The 24,089-nt window shown below is 47.5% G+C and overlaps 1 long non-coding RNA gene across 1 annotated transcript; it reads left to right on the forward strand.

Moving 5' to 3' along the window:
* Positions 1-19,274: 19,274 nt before the first annotated feature.
* LOC120701186 lies at positions 19,275-23,309 on the forward strand. The gene is made up of 2 exons (XR_005685995.1): positions 19,275-19,525; positions 23,035-23,309. It is a non-coding gene; the product is annotated as an uncharacterized LOC120701186 (long non-coding RNA).
* Positions 23,310-24,089: the final 780 nt, after the last annotated feature.

Below are 24,089 nucleotides of genomic sequence, written 5' to 3' on the forward strand. Positions count from 1 at the left end.
TGAAATTTTAATAGCAATTAGATCTGTTTTCTAAGTAATCACCCACCTCTGCCATTATGAAAAAATATTAAATAATCCCTATAAACTACATATTAATTACGCACTCTGTCGTTATGAAAGAAAATATGAAATAACACTCTAAATTTATATTTCGTACCTAATTGGTCACATTTACTATCATAATGGATAATACTAAATAGTCCCAATAATTTATATCTAAATCGTTCACCTTAGTTATTATGACCAATAGTATAATAAAAGTAACCGCTCAACTTTATATTAAAAATTAATTACATCTGCAATCATATCAAAGAATAACTAAATCAATCAAAGCATATATACATCTAAAGTAGCAAGATATGCTATATGTCGTACTATAACACATAATATATCTAGGGTCAGTTGGATCCATGCCACTCCAATTTCTTGAAATTGGATCTCATGTTGAAAATCATGCCATTGAGTGGCATGATTTTCAACATGACACCCAATTTCACGGAGTTGTGGTGGCATGAATCGAATTTTCCCATATATCTAAGACTCTAGCCCGTGCGAGAGCACGGGTTGATAGACTAGTGTAATGAATGAGAAAGAGAGATGAGACAAATGATGTATGTACGAGACAAATGACGTATGTACCGGCTGGCAGCTTGCAGATGGAGCACATGTGGGTGCAAGTCTTAGGGGACAGTGTAACGTGGACTTGAAGCTTCTTGTCGGTGCAGCAGATGCAACAAGTCAGCCTACACTCTTCAACAAGATGCCCTTCCTCCTTGCAGTCGCAGAAGCATGCATAGTAGCATGCATGTGCATAACGCTGCCTCGCGTCGCACTCCACGTTGACAGCGGCAGCTGCTGGCGCGGCCGATACCAGCACAGCAACAGGCAACGGAGTTGAAGGAGGAGGAGAGCACAACTATCAGTGGTTGGGGGCAAACAGCAGGAGGAGGAGAGCACAACTAGCAGTGGTTGGGGGTTCAAGCCCCCCTGACTCATCGCTTTGATCCCCCACCACTGCTGCTGGATTTATTTATTTCTTTTATCACTACTTTAGTTATATGCTATATATGGTCAGCTTCCAACTACAACTTGTTATATGCTGTTACCTTTCTCCTTTTGTTGACGTCACTTAAGCACGGCAAACCTTATACTGCAAGCGACAGTATCGTATGTAGCTTTTCCTCAGGATGAGTATCATGGGTTTTGTCAATCCAGGGATCTAACTAACGAGAACTAATTAACTTAAATTTATGGTAAACCTAAGGGTGTAAAAAGGGTTTCTAATCTATATCTAAACCAGTCCTTAATCCTAATCTAATAAGAAATAAAGACTAACTAATATATATATATAAGATAAACAATTAGAACATAATTAGAGAACTAATCAAAGGGTATGAACTAGGCTCTAATCAAGATCTAATCGGATCCAAAGCATAAACGATAACTGGGCATCACAACTAGATTAGAGTAGCAAGATAACTAGTAGCTCAAGGTAACAAGCATGTTCTAGCATATTCATCAAAGCATAACTTAGATCTAGATCAATCAATCTAATCTCCTATATTGGCTTAACCTTTCCCCGGCTCCACTGTCACTGGCAACCCGGTAATCGACGAAAAGCTGTCAACAGGCACATAGATGAACAACGCGCACCCATCTATCTATTACGGTCTAATAACATAATTAAAGCAAACTAGAACCTCTAATCACCATGATTACAAGAACTAGCAACTTCAACTATACTATTAGTAAACTAGATCAAAGATCAAGAACACTAAATGAATAACACCCTTAATAACATGATCTAATCAACATGTATCTAGACATAAAGTTAATTACAGCTAGAACATGAGTAATTAGAACAAGAACTTGATAATTAGACAAGAACAATGCTTCATTAAATAACTGTATCAAGATTACAACCATGATCATACCTTCCCTGATGATACAATTAGACCTCTAGAGCAAAGTAATTAGAAGGCCGCGTAGGGTCTCTAATTACTCCCGGGAATAAGAAAACCACTAATCCTGGACTAGAATCTCGACCCTCTACTCTCCTCTAGTTGTTGTCCCTACCTTCTCGTCGACTTCGCCTTGATAATGAATTGGATGCCTCGACTCGGGGCCTATGGTAGCTATATATAGTCTGGGGAAAACGTGGCGAAAAAGGAAACGGAAACCGACTTCGGGAGGGGCCCACTCGGCCAAGCCAGGGGGGTCTACTCGGCCGAGCCCATGCCTCTACTCGGACTCTGCCTTCCATCTTTCGCGGGGACGTTGCTTGACGCCAAAGAAATACTTGTCGGAGGGTTCTCGGACTCTTGGGGTTCTGGAATCTTCGATATTCTCCGAGATTGAACGAAATCTTCTAGTCTTGACTTGATTGGAAGTATTCTCCTTGGATATTCTTCTATATTCCGGTAGCTCTTGGTATCTTCATGAAGCTTCCGATCTTGGAAAGCCTTGAGTGGCACAGAGGGGACATGAGTCATCCAAGCCCTTCCTTGATCATCATCTTTAGGAAAACACCATCCTTGAGGGTCTTTATTACTCGAGGTGGATTACGATGAATTTCGCGAAAAATAAGCCTAAAACCTGTAATAAATAGAAATAGACTTTCTCCAAGACAATATTGCAAAATTCATAATAATCGGTGATAAATTGTTAGTAAAAGGCATAGTTGACGCATTAAATCAGTGAAAATCAATGTAAAATGATATAAAATATTCGTCTTTAAGCAGTGTCAACAACACCCCCACTCTTAAACCTTGCTCGTCCTCGAGTAAGTCAAAATAAAAACTAAGTTAACTTATAATCTAATTATCAAATAAATAAACTTAATTTAAACTCTCAAACTTTTTAGTATTTGGATTAAACAAATTATATGAAAAGATAGATATTCATGTAAGCATATCCCACAATATATAAGTCGAAATCAAAATTCATCAAAAACAAATCTCCTCAATTTTTTTAGAAAAATAAAGATTCAAGGATCAGATTATATAAGGCCCAAAATTACTCTCATCTTTCCAGTCTCTCAACTTTATGTGGAAAGATCCTAGTCTATATAAATACATATGAGTGTAAGCTTTATCTGGAGCTTGGTATGGATCCTAATCAAAATTTAAAACTCAATATATTGTCAAACTAAGAAAAGAATCTGCTGGAATTACTGGGATTTCTCAAAAAGGTCATGGAAATAAAATTAATGAGGGATTGGAAAAACTATATATAGAAAAGTGGACATATGCAAATATATCTAATGATCCCAAGGCACAAACGAAGTCCTTGTTATCAGATTGCATATGGTTGGAATATTTTCTGGAGTATATAAATGACAAGTCTTAATATAAACAAATAGACATAGAAGATTTTTGAGGGGCATATACCTAATTCTACTAGCGACCACTTGGTCTTTTTTATATATTATATTTTTTTACTTGGGCGCCTCTTGGCTTTTGCCCTTTTCTTTTTATATATATTTTTTTAATTGCCTCCTAAAAAATTCTTCAAAAATAAATTTAAAATGATATGCTCTCTACCCCCACTCTTGAACAATACTCGTCCTCGAGTATTTAAACAACGACTAACATAGGGGATAGAGTTTAAAAACTCTTTATAGAAAATACTCCAGAAAATAATAGGTTGTGGTCAAATGAAGGTAAAAGATATGATATTTCTTGTTTTAAAGGTGGATATCCAGTGAAGTTTGTAATTTCTCCAATGTAGAGATTTACAATGCATGGATAGAGAGGCTAGCAATGAAAAATATAATCAAATTGAATGACCAGCTTTGAAATCTCAAACCTTAGATTCAAATCCTAATCCAACTCAACCAAGAATTAAATTTGATCAAACTATGGTTTAAATTCCTAAAGCTCTAATAGGTAGGGCCTATATAAAGTAATCACAAGAAATAAATAACATATATATATATTTTTAGAAAAAGGAGATCTATTATGACAAAAATTGAAATCTAAACATTAATAACATATGGGTCTTTATGAAATATCTTATCTATCATACAAATGCTAATCATAGTTCAATTAATTGTATTAATGAGAGTATAAATAAGTTTAAATAAATGATAACAAATCATAAAAAACAAAGTTTTTATTTCATCTCATCAAAGGGTGATACATGGTCATGATTAAAATAGCATACTTAAAATGAAATCACACTTAATTATACAAAATAGATAAAACAAGAAAAACTCAAAACGGCATAAACAAACCATTACTCTAATTAAACTCACAAAGTATTTATACATAAATGGATAAAGAAAAAGAAATGATAAATAAAGAAAAGAAAAGAAAATGCAAACCAAAGTTCTTCACTGCTGGTTGTCCTGGTTCCATAAATTCCACTCATGAAGTCTCTCTTCAATATCTTGTGCATTTTGCTCCTATTGATTTATGTCACTCCTCATATGATCAATCAACTGATAGTTCTGAGCAGTCAATGCTTCAATGCCATACATGAAACGTTGGGGTGCACCTTGAGCAGCAACATATTCCGGAGTATGAAATCTTGCTCTTCTAGGAACAAATGTTGCACTCTGAGGGATACTGACTGATGGTTGAAACACAGGAGTAGAGGTAGGATCTGCAGAACTAATAGGCCTTGCATAAAATGCTGGTCCTGATGGTCCTCCTCTGAACTGCTCATTCATGAAGTGCTGACTAGGTTGAGGTTGAGGAGTCTCCCAAGCACTCCATCCTGATGATGGTTGTTGGCTTGACTGACCTTCTTCAAACATGAACTTCTCTAGCCAATTAATTCTACCTTGAGCAAAAAGAGCTAGCCTTGGACTAGGGATCTTGAATTCAGTTTTCGACACAAAATACCCACTAGATGAATTTCCTTTAATATACTTTCCTTTCCTTAAAGAATTTTCATCAATACTAACAGGTTCCACAGTGTAATCCGGATCAAAAACTAATTCAGGCATAACTGATGAAGCAAGTATAGTGAGATAGTGGCCAAATCCCAATAATCCAGTTGTTCTTTTACGTTGGACGATCCAATGATTAATCATTGCACTACTAGGATCAGTCCAAGTTGGTTGGCAAAGAGCAATGTACAACCACTTCAACTCTGAAAGCTGCACCTTAGTATCATCCATCCTCTCTAAAACTCTGACAGTCATAAATCTATGGATGATTCGAATGATTGGGTTGACAATTTTCATCCTTTCCTTAGATGTTCCATTAGCAATCAATGACCAAAAATTTTCTAAGGTAGACGAATCAACTTCAATAGTTTCTGGTGCATTGGCATGAAATCCTAGTAGAGAGCCGATTGTTCCAAAAGATAGTTCAGTCCAATTTTCCTTTACTCTAAATCTTAGATTATCAGCACCATCGGACGATTGGACTATATCCATAGTAGTCATTATTTCTAGTGCTAAGTCTCTTTGAAAAGAAGCACTAATATGAATGAAAGGACTCCAACCAAGATTAGAAAAGGCTCTTTCAATACTTGGTTCAAAATCTAGAATCTTCATGAAATCTAAATCTAAATCAAGGTTGGGTCGAATCCTTTCCTTACAACTGAGATACATTTGCTCTTCGATAGACGACCGGAGAGAAAACCCTTCCGCAGCATACTGCCACTCTTCATCATCATCATCAACATTCATGGGCTGCGGCATTTGAGCTTGAGCTTGGGCACGGGTACGTGGTCTTATTACCGGCTCCATGACACCCTCCACGTCCATAGAAAACCGAGAGGAACAACCTCTCAAGCCTTGATCCCGACAAAGCCTTCCGGAGTCCGAACTTCCCATCTCGGAGACGGAGTGTCTCCTTGATGATTGCCTTGAAGAATCGTCATCTTGATGACGAGGGCTGCTCCTTGATGAAGAACCCTTGAAAGCCTTGTTGACGCTGCTTAAAGATGAATATTTTATATCATTTTATAATGATTTTCACTGATTTAATGCGACAACTATGCCTTTACTAACGATTTATCGCCGATTATTATGGATTTTGCGATATTGTCTTGGAGAAACTCTATTACTATTTATTGCAGGTTTTAGGGCAATTTTTCACAATTTTCATCATGATCCACCTCGAGTATGGAAGACCTTCAAGATGGCATTTTCATAAAGATGATGATCGAAGAGAGGCATGTGTGACTCACCCCTACCTCTGTGCCACTCATGGTTCTCCAAGATCAGAAGCCTCATGAAGATTCCAAGAGCTACCAGGAACTAGAAGATATCCGAGGAGGAAATTTCCAAATCAAGTCAAGACTAGAAGATTTCGTGCAATCTCGGAGAATATCGAATATTCCAGAACACCAAGAGTCCGAGAACCCCCGCACGATTATTTCTTTGGCACCAAGCAACGTCCCCGCGGAAGATGGAAATGAGTCCCCGAAGGAAGGGAGGGGGTCGGTCGACCCCTAGCCCCAGCTCGGCCGACCCCACAGGCCCCGACGTCGGTTCGCGATTCCTTTTCCGCCACGTCTTCTCCAGACTATATATAGCTACCATAGGCCTCGGGTCGAGGCATCCAATTCATTATCAAGGCGCAAAGGCGACGAGAAGGAGGGACAACAACTAGAGAGAGTAGAGGGTCAAGATTCTAGTCCAGGATTAGAGGTTTTCTAGTTCCCGGGAGTAATTAGAGACCCTACGCGACCTTCTAATTACTTTGCTCTAGAGGTCTAATTGTATCATCAAGGGAAGGTATGATCATGGTTGTAATCTTGATACAATTAATCAATGAAGCATTGTTCGTGTCTAATTATCAATTTCTTGCTCTAATTATGTTTGTTCTAGCTATAATTAACTTTATGTCTAGATACATGCTTATTAGATCATGTCATTAAGGGTGTTATTTATCTTGTGTTCTTGATCTATGATCCTTTGATCTAGTTTACTAATAGTATAGTTAAGGTTGCTAGTTCTTGTAATCATGGTGATTAGATTATGTAGTTGCTCTAATTATGTTATTAGACCATAATAGATAGATGGGTGCGCGTTGTTCATCTATGTGCCTGTTGAAAGCTTTTCGTCAATTACCGGGTTACCAGTATGAAACGCCCCCGTTCTCTTAAGGACTCAAATGTGATACAAATGCTAACCAAATGGCTAGCCACACATTTATTTCAGAGTAATACAGAGTACAGCGACAGGGGAAAACGTAAATTACAGCGGAAGTCTTTTATTTTAACCGCGCCTTCTGGTTGGGAAGCAGGCCCATATCCCTTACACTCACGATCTTTGCTGGCTTTCCTCTGAAAAACAACAACAAAGCAAGGGTGAGTACATGCGTATGCCGCAAGTACTCCGCAAGTCCACTTTTCCCCTTTTTGGGGTAATGACCTATCTTTATATGCCAGGGATATCTGGAGCTGTAGGTTTTGCAATAAAACATGCAAGGTTCTTTTTAGTTGGCAAGCTTTTAGTTAAGAAATAGAGTTTTCATATCATAGGGGTGCCACTGGACATACAAGTCCACACGGCTAATTCATCCACAATCAACCACAACATTCATTATCACCACCATATCAATCCATTAATAAGTTTATGAAAACTATTTGAAGAACCAAGTCGTAACTCATCCATACCAGTGGACTCGGACTATTCGAATAGATTTTACTCTGCAGAGGTTGTACTAATTCCCACAAGGTGGACTCAGCGGCACTTCTATCGTCATAGCAGCCCGAATTCCACGCCAAGCCCTTACCCAAACTTCCGGCCCTAGCAGCGCTTTAGAGGTTCGGGCATCTTCTGTCCACCCTCACCTATCAGTGACTTCAGGCCCCCACCCCTTCCCTAGTCCCTTGTGCGCCAGCACGACTGTCCTGCTAGGCCTTTCATTCAGGTTTAGACTCGGCCAATGCACCCCACACAAAGCGAGTGGTTGTACTAAAGAGTTAGGCAAGATGAAAATCAATCAAGTCCTTATGGAGGGTTCAGGTAGGACCAGCCATACAATCACAATGCTCGACTCCACGAGTCTCAACCTCCCCGATACTCTCCACGAGTCCCGGGCCTTGGGGTAACTGCGAGTAGTGAGTTCCCCGTCCCACACTGCCCTTTTTCATGGCTGTGTATGGTGGTAAGCCGCGTCCCGACCAAGTCGGTTTGTCGGGGTTCTTCCCCATTTTGTTTCGCAAAACAACCCATCCCAATGTTTCCCCAAGTTTTATCACCACGCCTCCAACTTCTCATCAAGACCATGAGAAATATAGTTTAATGAGTGATTCCCACCTAAGCGCGCTACATCTAAGATTAGGGTTGGCTATATGTGTTTATTTTGCTGGTTCACCTTAGCAAGCAAAACATGCAGGTTTTAATGTGATTACAGGCCAAGGGTTGTATTTTGCAAAACATAGGAATTTATGCATCAAGCGGGTTCCAGTGGACTTGCCTGGATAGGCGGTTACTCGGTGCTAACGTCGAACGTCCTAGTCGGTGTGCTGTGAGTCATCGGAGTCCTCTCTCGTGATCGCCAATACTTGGAGACGTTGGTGCATCTCCTCATATCGGCCGCGTACCATCTCCTGATGTCGGGCGCGATGTTGTTCCATCCATCGAGCATGGTCATACAGCATCTGCTGCATGCGCCTGTTGCTTGCCACGAGCATCACGATCATCCTGGCGAAGGGTGTGCCTTCCAGGATTGTCGGTACGATCAAAGGTTCCCATGGCGGGGCGTAGTATTGGTTAGGAACGGGGTTCCATGGACGGTGATTGGGATGGTTAGCGTGTGGATAACGGTGGGGATAGTGTGGGGGTCGCGGGACAGGGTTTGGTGGATTCAGCTCCGGAACAAAAGATGGCGGGGGATGTCCTAAGACGGACGGATGACGTTGAGCGTGTTGGCGGGCTCGGTAACAACAGTTACAGAGATGCCATGGTAGGGGTCGGGTTTGGGAACTACGAGATCGGGTCTGCCGACGAGGTGGGGGTCGCATGACGGCGATTAGTGGCAAATAGGAGGGCCTTAATGCAAAAGTGGTCGGGGTAGGCTTGGCTAAGGCTTGAGTGGACTATGCGAGATTTTAGGTGAATTTAGGCGAAAGAATCACCCAAATCGGAGTTCAAATGGTTGAGTTGTGGGGTGTGGTTTGTGCCAAGGGGTAGATATAGACTTTTTAGACTTTTGGAGGGGTAGAAATGGACCTTTCTTGGTAAACTTTGGCTTCAGCCCAAGGGGAAATGGAACCTGGGCCGTGGATGGTTTTCGGCCCGGCTTGGCCCGTACGCGAGCGCGGCCCGGCTCGGCTGGCAGCGCGGGGTCGCGCGGCCCAGCACGACGCGGCCTGTGAGCGCGGCGCGTGGCCCACGCGCCGGTCGGTGGGCGACAGTGGCCAAACAGCATCGGGGATAGAGCTCGCGTGTCGGTGAGACTGGGAGGGTGATGGCGTCTGGGCAGGGCGACGGTGACGGCAGTGGGGCGCCGTTGACGCGGGGCCCGCTTGGTGGTGGTAGGGGCGCAAGATGGCGTCGGGGGGGGGGAGTGGACGGCGTGCCGAGCCGGTTCAACCGGCCGCCTTCAAGCTGGACCGCCGGTGGCGGGCGGCGACGGCTCTCCGCTGTCCGGCCAGTCCCGGCGGCGGGACCGCGGGCGTGAGCATCAGTGGCTGGTGGCGACTGTGGTGGCGGGGTTGGGCTCCCGAGATGATGGCCAGGGGTAGGGTGTCCACGGTGGCGGGGCGTGTGGTTACCGGCGGCGGGTGATGCACGCGTGGTGGTGGCTTGGTAGAGTTCAAGAGAAGGGGCGGTGTGGTGCTGGGACGATGGGGGACGGTGGAGCGGTGCTTGTGCTCACCGAAATTACATGGTGGGACGGTGTGGACGACGAATTTGGGTGGCGGCCGTCGGGCAGAGGTGGTGGACAGGGCGGAAGGGGCTCACCGGTCAGTGCCAGAACGCATGAGGAACAAAGTCTTATCAACACATCCCATTTTGAAACCCTGAGCCAGCAAAAAAGTTTTCAATCGATCATACCAAGCTCTAGGGGCCTGTTTCAAACCATAAAGTGCTTTCTGAAGTTTGTAAACACGGTTTCGAAACTTAGGATTTTCGAAACCAGGGGGTTGCTTCACATAAACTTCTTCTTCGATAAAACCATTCAAGAAGGCAGATTTCACGTCCATTTGGAAAACCTTAAAACCCTTAGAAGCAGCAAATGCAAGAAAGATTCGAATGGCTTCCAAACGAGCAACTGGGGCAAAAGTTTTCTCAAAATCAATACCCTCTTTTTGGCAAAACCCCTGGGCAACAAGATGAGCCTTGTTCCAAACAACCAAACCATCCTCACCCTGCTTGTTTTTGAAAACTCACTTCGTTCCGATGGGATTACAAGCAGGTGGAGGCTCGACCAAAACCCAAACTTGGTTTCTTTCAAAATTTTCAAGTTCCTCATGCATGGCATTGACCCAATTAGAATCAGAAAGAGTGTGTCCAATATCTTTGGGCTCGAAAGAGGCAACAAACGCTGAATGAGCAAAGCCAGCGATACTTGTTACCTTGGACCTGGTGACTCGCTTGTTGAGATCACCTAGCATCTGTTGAGGTGGATGACGATGCTGAATGTGTCGCGGTGCTTCCCGTGTCTAAGTCACCTCCTCCTCAACCAAAGCTGGTCTCTCCTCAGGTGCATCTGGTGAAGCCTGAGTCACCTCCTCGATCAGCCCCCGGGAAGTAGACGTAGTTGGATCGGAGCCGTCGTCATCGTCCGAGCTCGTGGCGGAACCTGCCGGGTCCACAGCACGCGTGGTAGCCTCAGCATCACCTTCCGCAGCTTCTTCCTCCTCATCTTCAAAGATGGGGGTGCCGAGCTCATCATCCCCTGCAACTTGAAAGACAGAGGCATTGCACAGTGCAGTCTCGTCAAAAGTGACTTCACAAATCTCTCTGACGATGTTAGTATCAATAATAAGCACACGGTACGCTCTGGAGTGAGAAGCATAACATATAAAATACCGTCAGACGAGCGAGACTCAAACTTGTCAAGATTTCCTTCTTTCAGCACAAAGCACCGGCAACCGAAAACTCTGAGATGGTCAACACGAGGCTGGCGTCCAAACCGCAACTCATAAGAAGTCTTGTGCATGAAAGCACGCAAGAAAATACGGTTGGACACGTAACAAGCGGTGTTCACCGCCTTAGCCCAGTACTTGCGAGGAGTCCTATGCTCATCGAGCATCGTCCTCGCCATCTCAACCAACGTCCGATTCTTCCATTCTACAACTCCATTCTGCTGTGGAGTGTAGGGGGAAGAGTACTGGTATTCGAGCCTTTGATCACTGCAAAAGGTATCAAAATGAGTATTTCTGAATTCTGTGCCATTGTCACTGCAGATCGCTCTCATGGCCTAAGGTAACTCGTTTTTCAACCTTAAGATCAAGTCTCGAACAAACTCGAAAGCCTCATCCTTGGTTCTCATGAAAAGACCCAAGAATAGCGAGAAAAATCGTCCACGATCACAAGAACGTACCACTTTCCTCCAACAGACATCACCCGAGAAGGACCGACAGTGTCCATGTGTAATAATTCTCCAGGGTGAGAGGTCATCACCTGAGTGACACGCGGATGAGAAGCAGCTACCATCTTCCCGTGGCGACACGGATGGCAAACAAGGTCCTTCTCAAACTTCAAATGGGGCAATCCTCGGATTACGACAAGTGAGCTAAGTCTAGACAATAGATCGAAGTTCAAATGTCCAAGTCTCCTATGCCACTTCCACAGATCAGAAGAAGGACCAGCCATCAAGCAACAAGAAGGGCCAAGAGGAGTTCTAGAGAAGTCAGCAAAGAAAACTCGATCACGAGGAACAATCCGGCAAACTAAATCTCCTCTGGAATCCAAAACATGAGAACATCCCTCCTTAAAGCGAACCTCAAACCCCTCATCGAGAAGTTGCGAAACAAAAAGCAAATTGAACCCAAGGTTCGAAACCAAAGCAACTTCCCTCAGGGTAAAGCGATCAGAAACACGCACAGCGCCAAGTCCACGTACCTTTCCTCTTCCATTATCCCCGAACACAATGTACTCCTTTGAGCGCATCGGGGTGAGGCTGGAGAACCATTTGTCATTCCCGGTCATATGGCGTGCACAACCGGAGTCCATGATCCACCTGTTCTCCAAGCCTCCAACCTGCACATCAGTAGTGAGACAAAGGGTGAGCAAATGTCTCAACACTGGGGTTAGCAAAGTGAGAAGCAAACCAGTGTCGAGCCATTTGCTCTACAGAGGGATTAGCAAAACCTGACAAATCATATCCCCCGTCCCGTCTACCGCGTGACTGACGAACACCACCGCGAGGAAAGCGTGGTGCCTCGAAACCTCCTCCAAAACCTCAGTCTCGTGGTCCATAGCCGTACTGAAAATGACCCGGAGCACGACCGACAAAGCGACCACCCGCTGGAGCACGGTAAGCACCACCGTCTCCCTGACCTCCACCTACACGGCGCGCCCTAGCATCTTGCCTGCCACCACGCCGAGGAGGACCATGCACCCGAGCAGAGTACATGTCCGAGTTCAGTCTCTCCTGCTCACGCCTCACAACCCACTTCCTCCTGAAGCAAAACTCCTCCAAGTGACCTTCTCTGTCATAGTACTCGCAGTGGTACCTCACCTCACGCTTGGGAGGTGGAGGCCTAGCCTGCGGACGGGGAGGAGCAGCCCTCTTTTTCTGGGCAACCTGAGCTGTGGCAGCAGGGAGCGTGTCGAGGAGATTCCTCAGCTCATTGGGCTTTGGAACCCAAACCTGCTTCTGTGGAGGTGCTTTAGGTGGTTCTTTCAGCACACCGTCCACGGGGTCAACAGGCGAAGGCTGCGTGCTAGTACTAGCAGCGTTTCCAGCAGCCTTGCCAATCTTACCATAAAACCTGTCAAAGTCTGACTTCGTGTAGGTGTAACCGACCCCAAAACCATCACCACGCTTGAACTGCTTAATCATCATGCCCAACTGCGGCTCGCTGCTAGAAACCCAACTAAGAATCGCCCTAAGATAGGTATTCTCATTCTCCAAGTTGGCTTTCTCTACCGCAAGACTATCAAGATCAGAAATCAAACCAGGGCAAACAGAGCAGTCAATAGGTGGGCTAGACTCCACGACCTTAGATTTCCCCAAAGACTTAATCAAGGCGTTATTCTCGTCTAGCTCCGACCTAAGCGTGGGATAAAGTTTACAAGCACCAAGCAAAGTAGGCCTAGATCTAAGCTCCTCTAGCTCACACACAACAGTGGCAAACTTCGACTGCAAAGAAGCTAGATCAGACTTAAAGATAGGACACTCATCACATTCAAGCACATCGCTAATAATGGGAGCGTCCTTGACAAGTTCAAGCTCATGCTTGGCCTTGGCTAGCTCGTGAGACATGTCAGAAAGCGAAGTCTTAGCAACATCTAAGCTCGCGACGTTCTCATCTTGCTTGGCATGGAGAGCAACAAGATCGTTCATGTGAGATATGCAGCCAGCGCACTCATCCTCACCAGATTTCTCTCTAGCACATGCCAGCTCAGCCCTAAGCTTTCTACGCTCTCTAGCTGCTTCCTTAAGCAGCCTCTTCTGGTTGTCGAGAGCGGCGTACAACTCCCTAACCACAGTATCAAGCAAGTCAATAGTGGAGTTTACTTCTGAATGACTCTCGAATCCAGGAGAAGAGTCATCGTGCATCGGTGTAGCATGTCCACCTGAAGATGCACGAGCACCATTGGCCTCACCCGCCATGGTGCAGAAGCTCTTACGCCGACCGGCCGCCAAGCAAAGGCCGATAAAGCCGGTGGCTTCCTTGTCCCGCTTCTTCTTCTTCTTGTCATCGTCGTCGGAAGTCGGTGAAGAAGAGCGATCGGTGTCGGAGCTCTTGTCGAGGTTGCTGAGCTGCACCAAGAAGGCCTTCTCCCGCTTCTTGGCCTTGTACTGGAAGCGCTTCTTGAGCGACTCCTTGTCGAAGCGTCCTCCCCGGTCACGACTGCGGTGCTTGTGGCGCTGACGCTCCTTGTTGGAGCCTCCCTCGTCGCAGTCGCGGTGGTGGTAGTAGTCGAGGTTGTTGTTCTGGCCACCGCCGGACTTCTTGGGGCAATCGGCGATGAAGTGGTTCGGATCGCCGCAGTGGTAGCACCCGGGGTTCTTCTTCCTCTGCCTGTTGTGGTAGACACGCTGGAACTTGTTGATGAGGAGCCACAAGTCGTCGTCGCCCAGCGTCTCCAGCTGCTCATCTGTAACAGAAGGCAAAGAGGCAAGAGAGAAGCCAAGACCAGAGTTAGTGTTAGAGCTCGATCCACCTGGGATAGTCACAAGAGCGATGCTCTTGGAAGGAGGGGCACCATTGAGCTTGGCTCGTGTCTGGTTATCCACCTCGGTGGCCTTGAGCTTGCTGAATAGCTCATTCACAGTCAGAGTCTCATAGCCTGCAGACTCAATGATCGTGTTCACCTTGAGATCCCACACAGAGCGGTCAAGTGCGTAGAGCAACTTGAGGGCCTTCTCATGCTCTGTGTACTCAAGGGCATCAATAGATCTGTTCGCATTGACTTTGTTCATAATCGATTGAAACCGACTGAACATGTCGCCAACGCTCTCACCCGGCCCCTGTGTGAAATTCTCATATTCACGCCGGTGAGTCTCGAACAGCCTGGCCTTGACCTGAGGTGTGCCCTCGTGGTAGTTCTCAAGGCACGTCCAAACTTTGTGGGCTTCTTGAAAATCCTGGACGCGTGAGAACTCCGCACGATCAACGCCAGTGAACAAGGCATTGATAGCCTTAGCGTTAGCCTCGTGCTCGGACTCCTGAAGTGGAGAGGTCCGAACGGCAAGCACCACGTAAGTCTGGTTCATGGTAATCTCCCAAATCCCGGCTCCCATGCTTTGCAAGAAGGCTCGCATGCGGATCTTCCAATAAGCATAGTCCTCGCCGGTAAACACGGGGATCTTACCAAGACTCGCCATGGTCGCCAAGTGATTTTCGAACTGGTTAAGGTATTGAAAACCTCAACCGAGCTCTGATACCGATTGAGGGACCGAAAGGGCGACCAGAGGGGGGTGAATGGGAGCCAATTCAAAATTCTCGCAAACAGAAACTTCGGCTTTGTCCCAATGTGCACACCCAACCCTAGTTCCTAAGCACAACGTGGAGTAGCTATGGAGAAGCTAAACCAACACAAGAAAGCTTTAGGAACCAAGAAGAATTGATGCGGAAGCAAACAGCGAAGAAGCAGGGCAAGAACCAGCAAGGTATGCTTCACCGGTTGATCCGACGCTTTACTTTGAAAGGCGTCGGTTCAACCGATGAACAGAGCCTGCAGCAAAGAAACCGCGAGCACCGGTTGAACCGATGACGTGTCTTGAACGACGTCGGTTCAACCGACGATGAAACACCAGTTAAACCGATAAAATCAAAACGAACGCCGGTGCAGTTGTCCAGAGGAGTTTCAAAATGGACTTTGACTACACCGGTTAAACTGACGCAGGCGAAATCAAAGCACCGGTGCAGTTGTACAGAGGAGAAGCAAAAGGAATTCAACCGAGCACCGGATGAACCGACGTTAACAAAAATGTATACGCCGGTTAAACGATCCAACACCAAAACTCTAACAGCAACACCGGATGAACCGATGATAGTTAAGGCCAAAACACCGGTGCAACTGAAGAACAACAGAAAACCCTAACCTCTGAGAGAAACACTCACCGGTTGATCCGATGCATAAATCTTCAAAGCATCGGTTCAACCGGTGCTATGAAAAATAGAGTCCAGAGAGGATTTTCAGTGCGCGATCTTAGAAAAGCTCGATGATTGACCAATCAAAACAAGTCCAAATCTCACCAAAATTCGTAGGCATGATCACAACGGACTTGTGAACACGTCCACGGAAGGAATCGACGAATTACTCCATGGATTGCGAGAAATCGACGAAATCCAAGGCGAGATTGGGGTTTTCTCAAGAATTCAAAAATGTCAATTCGAAGGTGCTCGTGAATCCGAGGGTTTTAGCACAGGTCTATAAGGATTAGGAGCACCTCAAGGAGTCACGAAAACATCAAGAATCAACTCCTCACCTCGTGTACAAGAATCGACAAGCGAAAATCGAATTCATCCAAAACGAGGCACAAAACTTACGAGATTGAGTTGAATTCAAAACCCCGGAGGTCACAAGGAGGATTGGGCCTCCTTTCCCGATCAATCTCTGTACATACACTTCAAAAATCCATCCCTAAAGTCCTAGAGAGGAGAAGGGAGGAAGAAGAGAAGGAGAGAACCACGGGAGGGAGAGAGTGGGTGGCGCTGGCTGGTGTGTCTTCTGTTCCAGGCGCAGGGGAGAAGAGAGGAGAGAGGGGGGTATTTGTGGTGGCCACGCAGGGTCCAAAATACCCCTAGACTAAGACTAGAGACTAAAACGCCCGTAGGGGCAAAACTGGAATTATGTACACGATCCCATCCGACGACGGAGTTTCTTTCTTCGACTCGAAGCCTTCTCCGCGATGCCGCCATGTCGGTGAAGATCCGGTTTGCGGTTTTGGGGGGGGGTCCGCGAAACCCGGGTAGTTGGCCGGTTTTGTGAAAACCGACAAAACTTCACACGCGGGAAGATTCCCGCCTCCACGCCGTGGCCCTAGATGCCGTTCCCGCCTCGGCCTTCTGACGGCCCTAGACGCCGCCTGACGCCCGTCACCTCCTCACCCGCAGAGAGGCCCTAGACGTCGTCGACGCCCGTTGCCTCCGTCAGTCCCGAGACCGACGCCCGTGCCTCCACGACTTGGCGTCTTCGACCGCCGTCCGCCTCCTTGGTTTTGTGGCGCAAACCAAGAAACCCGCCTTCCGTCGCCGCTTGCGCCTTCGATCCAGGAGTGGACGCCACAGCTGCCGCCCGGCCCGAGCTCCTCCACGGCAACTCTCCGTCGACACTCGACGCCCGTATACCTGCAATCCAAAGACCAAGCGCACGATCACACCGCACGGTTGACAATTCACTCATCACAGACATGATAGAGTACTCACATTCCTCATGATCTTCTTCAAAAAGAATGCACTCAGGATTACTAGTGCGAGCTTTCCCCACTAGGTCTCGCATTCTTTTCTGCTGCACAAGTGCTAGTGAAGTATGGAAGCCCTTGATCAAAGTGATGGCAGATAGCATGCCGATGGCCGTCCTACCAACATCACTAGACATTGTCGACATAGCCATCAACAGGACATATCCACAGTGGAAGCATATCTGGTACACCATCTTCGAGAGCAAGCCTTTGTACTCAAGGCCACTGTAGGTGGTGACTGGATTAACACAACCAAAGAGAGCGTACAATGACACAGCCCATATGGGATACATCTCGCTCCTCACATACGAAGACTGCATTAGGCCAATGATGTAGGGCCCAAGTGACAGAGATAATGCATGGGTAGCCAAGAAACCCTTTTGGACTACCCAGGCGTTGGACCAGCGGCGACGTGATCCCATGACAGCATCAACCAAGATGATAATAGCTGTCACCACCACCAATGCCTCGATACGGACCACCGTCCCCCTTGGGCTATCCCACACATCTCTCGGCTCATGCAAGAGGCTTGTAGCTGTTGTAGCATTATTGATGATTCCCAAATGCTTCTCCATGTTCCCCATGCGCCGATAATGACCCACCTGTATAAAAGACAGGACAAGATGCATTGATATTAAGTAGAGTGCCAATATAGATATATTCATAAACAAATGGTACTGTTGGTCAGGTCACTCTTCAACTACCAATAATTTACCAAAGCATATTTAAATGAAAATTAATAATCTCGATTCCAAAGCAGTGGGAACACGATAAAAGTAAACTAACTAAGGCTAGTCCCGGCCATCACGTTCACCAATAGGACATAGAAATAACCACGTTAATTGAAAAAAGAGAGAGAAAAGTCCTTACCGTCGGATTTTACGAATATCTAACTATCTGTATTAAATCAAATATCAAATATAACTAAAAATAAGAATGATCTACACCATTGATTGTTATGATTATCCAAAGGTCTACAAATATCCAAATATATTGTACCACATATAGCGAATAAGAATTTTTGCTACTAAGAAAAAAGAAATAAATATATCTATGGAATAAATAGAGGAACGATCCCATCCTATCAAGACTCTACACAGAAGTCCAATTCAGGGATCACATAAACATATAATCGGTTTAGAAAAAGAAAACCTAACTTTTTTCCTACCAAACAAAGATGCTATTTGCGTTGGCCACTTTACTTAATTAATAAGATGCCACATAGGTTTTTTTTTCTGGCATGACACATCATTTAATAGGAGGGAGGAGAAAGTAGTATCTTGAGCAAGAACTGTGTCGGTATGATAGATATATTAGGCAGTGTCACAAAATCTAATGTCCTAGATCTAAGACATAACCTTGTCATTTTAACTATATAAGTATGATAATATGTATTATAGACGGTGTTTCTTAGAGTATCGTACTTTACATCCTATGCGACATTTTTTTATATTGAATTGTGATGTGCACTGCGAATGGCCTAAACGGCCAATTGCTATTTTCACCGTTGATAACAAGCCGCGCCTTTTGTCATCACGTGGCACCACATCAGTAGTGGGTTGGCGAAAATTCCAACCATCGACATGGCCCAATTTTCATCGTCCACTTTAGTACTTTACCCAACAAAAATATACAAACCTTAAGCCGCAACTAGGTCGCGCTCGCGCTTTCCGCGTGACCCCGCGTGGCCCAGCCCAATTGCCTCGCTCGCCGTCGCCTCCATTGACGTGCGCTATCCGCTGTGCCGCCGGTGATGTTAGGGTTTGGGGTTGTCGGGGGTTCCAGCTTGTCCGACGGACCTAGGGGTGGGGCCCAGGGGTGGCGGCTAGCCGGTGGTGGAGGCGGGTGGTGGGAGGTGGAGCGGAGGCGGCGAGGATGCTGCCGGAGTGGGGCGGCGGAGGTGGCGGGGGAGCAGAATTAGCGGCCATCAAGGTCGCGCGGCCGTCGAGGTTAGCGACGGTGGAGGCGGGTGGCGGGAGGTGGAGCGGAGGCGGCAGGGGAGCAGAATTAGCGGCCATCAAGGTAGCACGGTCGTCGGGGTTAGCGGCGCTGGACCCTGGAGGCGGGTGGCGGGAGGTGGAGCGGAGGTGGAGGGGACACTGCTGGATCTAGGCGGTGGAGGCCGCTAGAGCCGGGAGAGGTTGGGGGGGGCGTGGCCACGGAAACTAGGGGAGAGGGTGGAGTCGGAGAGGGGTGGGTGGGCTGCAGGGCGGAGCGGCGAGGCGGCGGAGGCCGCCGGCTGCGGGCGGGGTGGGAGTAGGCGGCGGTGGGGTCCCGCGCTTGGGAACCTACGACCTGGTCGTGGCCTATCCTCGTCCCAAAAATAGCAGAAGCATTCTCTAAGCTGCTGGTCCGTGTGCATATGCTTCGTGCTTGCAGGGCCAGCGAATGCTGAAGGGCATCTGGCCTCTTCTACGTGGAGTGGGAGATTTGTCCGATGGAAAGCCTTGGGTGGATTCGGTCAGAGAAGATGAAGACGATGCCCTCAGGCTGCAGCTGCCGTTCTCTTTCATGGAAGGGTCATGGAGGTACTTTCTCTCATCATGTTGGATTTTCTTAACGAAGCTTTTTTCGCCTTGGTTCTCCCTAGCCGGCTTAAGGTGGCGCTCGGCATTGTTACTTCTTGAAGGCGTCTCCTAGGAGGTATTGTTTGTGTTAGAATATGTGTCGAATATGTGTACGGTTAGGCTACGACTGGATTTTGAGTTGTATTAGCAGTATAGGTTAGAGTCCTAGTCAAACTCTGTAACCCGGACCTCCTCATAAATATGAGGGGAGGGCTGCGTCTGTAACCAAGACGACTAGATGGCTTGGCGTGGGCGTGTGGCGTTGCCGCGGTGTGCCCGGGTGCCGGCATAGCTATCGATGGGGAGGAGCGCCCATAGTCATGCCCCGGGGATGTAGGCTTCGGTCGAACCTCGTTACCAAACATCGTGCCTCCAGAGTCGTCTGTGATCGTGCATGTTCGTCTCAGCTAGATCCAAAAGTACGCTTCCGCAACGCTTGTTCTCTAACAAGTGGTACCAGAGCCAGGTTGGATTGGATCTTGGAGATTGATGCGGGTGATCACGGCGGAAGCACAAGGATCATGCTCGACAGGCGCCAGGAAGACTACTTAATTTGGTACAAGGTGGAGCATGGCGGCGATCGACGTTTCGATCGGTGGATGGCTATCAGGCGGGTGGCTTGAACCGTTCGATGGGCTATAGTTGACGAGGATGGATCAGACGTAGACATGATCATTGGGCCAACGCAGGTAGCCGGCGAGATCCTTATAGGCGACGATCTCGGAGCTCGCGATCGGTTGCGGATCGGAGCAGTCGGGAGCAGCAATGCGACCGGATGTTACACAGGGGTAGACATCACAACACGTTGAGTAGGGTTGTGATATGGATGTCAGGCCAGAGTGTAACATGGATTCACGTATGAGATCTACGTGAAGTTTGGCGGAGGATTACGGGATTGGTTTTGCCAGCGGAGGAACAGAAACAAGGTGCGGTCGCGGGCCAGAGGTGGCTCCAGGCGTGGAGTTCTCCGGCGGATAGATGGCGCAGGGGCAGGGTCAGGACGTGGGCGCTCGAGCGCCAGCCTAGCTAGGTGGGGCCCGCCAGGTGCGCCGGGTGCTGGAGCACGGTTGGACACGGCGCTGTCGCGAGGGGCTGCTGCGCACGGGAGACCGGAGGGAGCGGCAAGCCGGGCGTGATGCTGTCAGAAACGGAGGCTGCAAGGCACGGGCGGCTTCTGGCTCGGAGTGCAGGCGGAGTCCTGGCGCGGTGCGGCGCTCGCCGGAGCCGGAGGCACCTGGCAGCAGGAGACCGTACAGGACCGGGCGCGGGGGGCTAGCACGGAAGCGCAGGTGCTCCTGTGGACATGTGTAGAGAGAAACGGAGGAGCAGGGCATATGCTCATTTTTCTTTCTACGCGTACAGGCCGTGGGTGCGTCGACTTGGAATCAGAGGCAGCGAGTCCGCCACGGAGTTTGTTTCTATTGTGGTGGTTTTGAGACATGCGTTGGGAGTAAAACCAGGGTAATCAAGCTAAAGGAAGATCAAGTCAAAGCAGGAGAGATGACCCTGGAGCCTAGAGGGAATCAGATCTGCGACTTGGAGGAACGCGATGTTCGGGACAGCGGGGTCCTGAAGGAAGGCGGCGTTCGAGCGTGATTTCCAGCAATCATCAGTTCGAGATACAACTTGTGACAGTTGTGGTGAACGATGGGCGACGATCAAGCGGGTTGACTTTATCGTGTGCAAGCGATGGGATGGTCAACAGGGCATGCGAGGGATGCGATGGTGCGGTGACATACGCTGGAGTATAGTACTGGTAGCGAGTACTATTGTGTCGTGTGTGCTGCAGGGGAGGCGTCCAGACGAGGTCGCAAGTGGGCTGGAGACACGGTTTTTTCCGGCAGTTGAGCTGTGGCAACAGGCAGTTTGACTGGTACGGGGTCGACAGTTGAAGTCGATGACTGCGGCAATTTCTAAAGGTTGAATCGGGCAGCAGCGGTGGTGTTCTCTTAGTATCGGGAAACAGTCAGTTTAAGCAGGGATGTTGGATTCAGCAAGTTATTTTTCGTGCGACACGGAAAGAGGAGTTGTTCACTTCGGACATGACTGGTGATTTTGGTTCAGACTATTCGGGTAACATGATCTATCATGTTTTGAGTAGGCGATGTCAAGATCAAGATACAGGACGGAGTTGAGCGGATACTTCGAGTTGTGAAGCATGAGGTGGAGCTTGGGGAGAATCTAATTTTACTTGGTGGGTCGGATGATGATGGTTAATGTTCTGAGGTGAGTCAGATGGAATAACCATGGGGATCATGAAGAGCGGCACGACTGTGTTGATAGGAGAAGAGAAGGTTACACCGGGAGAAGCTGCAAGGTACACCATTGAAGGTGGAGTCATGAGGGACGAAATTGTGGAAGCAGTGTGTTCTGAAGGTGACGGGTCTCGCATAGGCTCGTGGGCTGTTTGATGCAAGCAGCAAAAGGAGACGACTCAAGTTGGTGCACGGAGGTTCGCGCATGGAAGACAAATTCAAGATGGCGGGAATATTCGCCAAGGTAGAGTTTGTTAGAATATGTGTCGAATATATGTACGGTTAGGTTACGACTGAACTTTGAGTTGTATTAGTAGTATGGGGTAGAGTTCTAGTCAAACTCTTAAACCCAGACCTCCTCATAAATATGAGGGGAGGGCTGCTGTTGTAACCAAGACAACTAGATGGTGTGGGCGTGGGCGTGGGCGTGCGGCGTTGCCGCGGTGTGCCCGGGTGCCGGCATAGCTATCGATATGGGGAGGAGCGCCCATAGTCATGTCCCGGGGATGTAGGCTTCGGCCGAACCTCGTTACCAAACATCGTGCCTTCGGAGTCGTCTGTGATCGTGTATGTTCGTCTCGGATAGATCCAAAAGTACACTTCTGCAACGCTTGTTCTCTAACAGTTTGCTAGTTGTTGATCCACGTGGGGTGGTGGGGTATTTGTAGCTTGTCTACAGGCTTGGGGTTCTTCGGCGAGGCCATGTCTCATTGGGCTCACGGCTTCCACCTTGGTGTATCGACATACACTCCGTTCGGCAGCTAGCTCCTGCTCCAGCCCAACAGTATTTTCCTCTCACACCACTCCAGCCACCAGCTCCAGCTCCAGCCAGCCCAACAGTATTTTTCTCTCACACCATTCCAGCTCCAGCCTCCAGCTCCAGCCTGCCGAACACAGTGATAGTCTTGGGTAGTCCGCGATGGTGGAGTCGGAGCTAATTCTTTGTGAGGATGACACCAAAGCTCAGCAATGATGACATATTGTGTTTGTTCTTCGGCTGTGTCTTTTCTCTGGCGAATACGCATGAGGGCTACGCACCTTTGTATTAAGCACCTTTGTATTAATACATCACACCTTCTGAACCAGTGGTCTAGCCAGGGGGGCAGGGAATTTAAGCCATTTCTTCTGACAGGAGCTGCAGCTTTGATTTGGGCCATTTGGCTGCAGAGGAATGATTCAGTTTTTGACAGGAAGCAACCTAAAAAAATTTTGCAGGTACTCTTCAGGGGAACATTCTAGCTTCGTCTTTGGGCCAAATTGCAGCGAAATGAAGTTCAGATTCAGTGGCTGACGCAGGGCGCACATAATCTTGAGGTTGCGGCTCTGCAAATCTTCAATTCGTTTGGTTGGCCGGCCCCGGCCAGGATTCCTTTTGTTTAGCGTTTTGAGTTACCGTATGAACGGTGGTTCCTGCTTTTGAGTCTTGTGTGGTGAACTAAGTCTGTGTGCTTTGTGTAAGACGCTTTCCGTTGGAGTTGTGGTGTGTGGGTTGTAATAAGGTTGGTCTGATTCTCCACTTGTGGAGATGAAGCCGGGAACGCTTGTTTCCATTATCTAAAAAAAAACAAGAGAAGAAAACATTGCGGTGTTGGGCGGTCACCGTGCACCGATTACAAGGTGGATATCTCCAAAACTAACCGGCCAGGCAACCCGGTGATCTCCCTAGATCAAGCCAAAGGCGAAGACCCGTGGCCCCTCCCAGCACCCACAAGTCTATGCTCGCACGCTCCCCTCCGAAACAACACGTGTTCCACTGCTTCATCGGGGGTGTCGGTGGTATTCATGTGTAGGCGGTGGCTCTTGTGAGTTTTGGCTGATGTCCACCATGGGGTGTTGGAGCTACTCGTCACAGTAGTGACAGGCTTGGCAACGATGACTTCTTGTGGGCTGTGTCGTTTGCGTTTGGCATGTGTTTTAATAAGGAGGTTGTTTATGTTGCTTGCTTGGACTCTTGTGCAGACTTTCCTTGATATCTCATACATAGACTGCGCCCGGTTTTACTAATAAGCAGGGATAACTCTTTTTTCTAACTTAAGCCAATAGCAGTAATTATCTTTCTTGTTCGGATGTTGCTTCGAAAAAAATTATTGGTAGTGTCCGGCTCGGGAGCAAAGAACGGTGAGCTTTCAGTGGGGGCTATTCACCTTTTTCTGTAATTACTCACATTATCTTTTCACTTAACGCTCCGAAGAAATTTGAAGTTTACTTTGTCTTTTCATTTTTGGCACTCCACCTTTGGGCCACGGGAAGATGGGGATACAATTGTGCAA

The sequence above is a fragment of the Panicum virgatum genome, chromosome 3K (assembly GCF_016808335.1).
Source record: "Panicum virgatum strain AP13 chromosome 3K, P.virgatum_v5, whole genome shotgun sequence".
NCBI lineage: Eukaryota > Viridiplantae > Streptophyta > Magnoliopsida > Poales > Poaceae > Panicum > Panicum virgatum.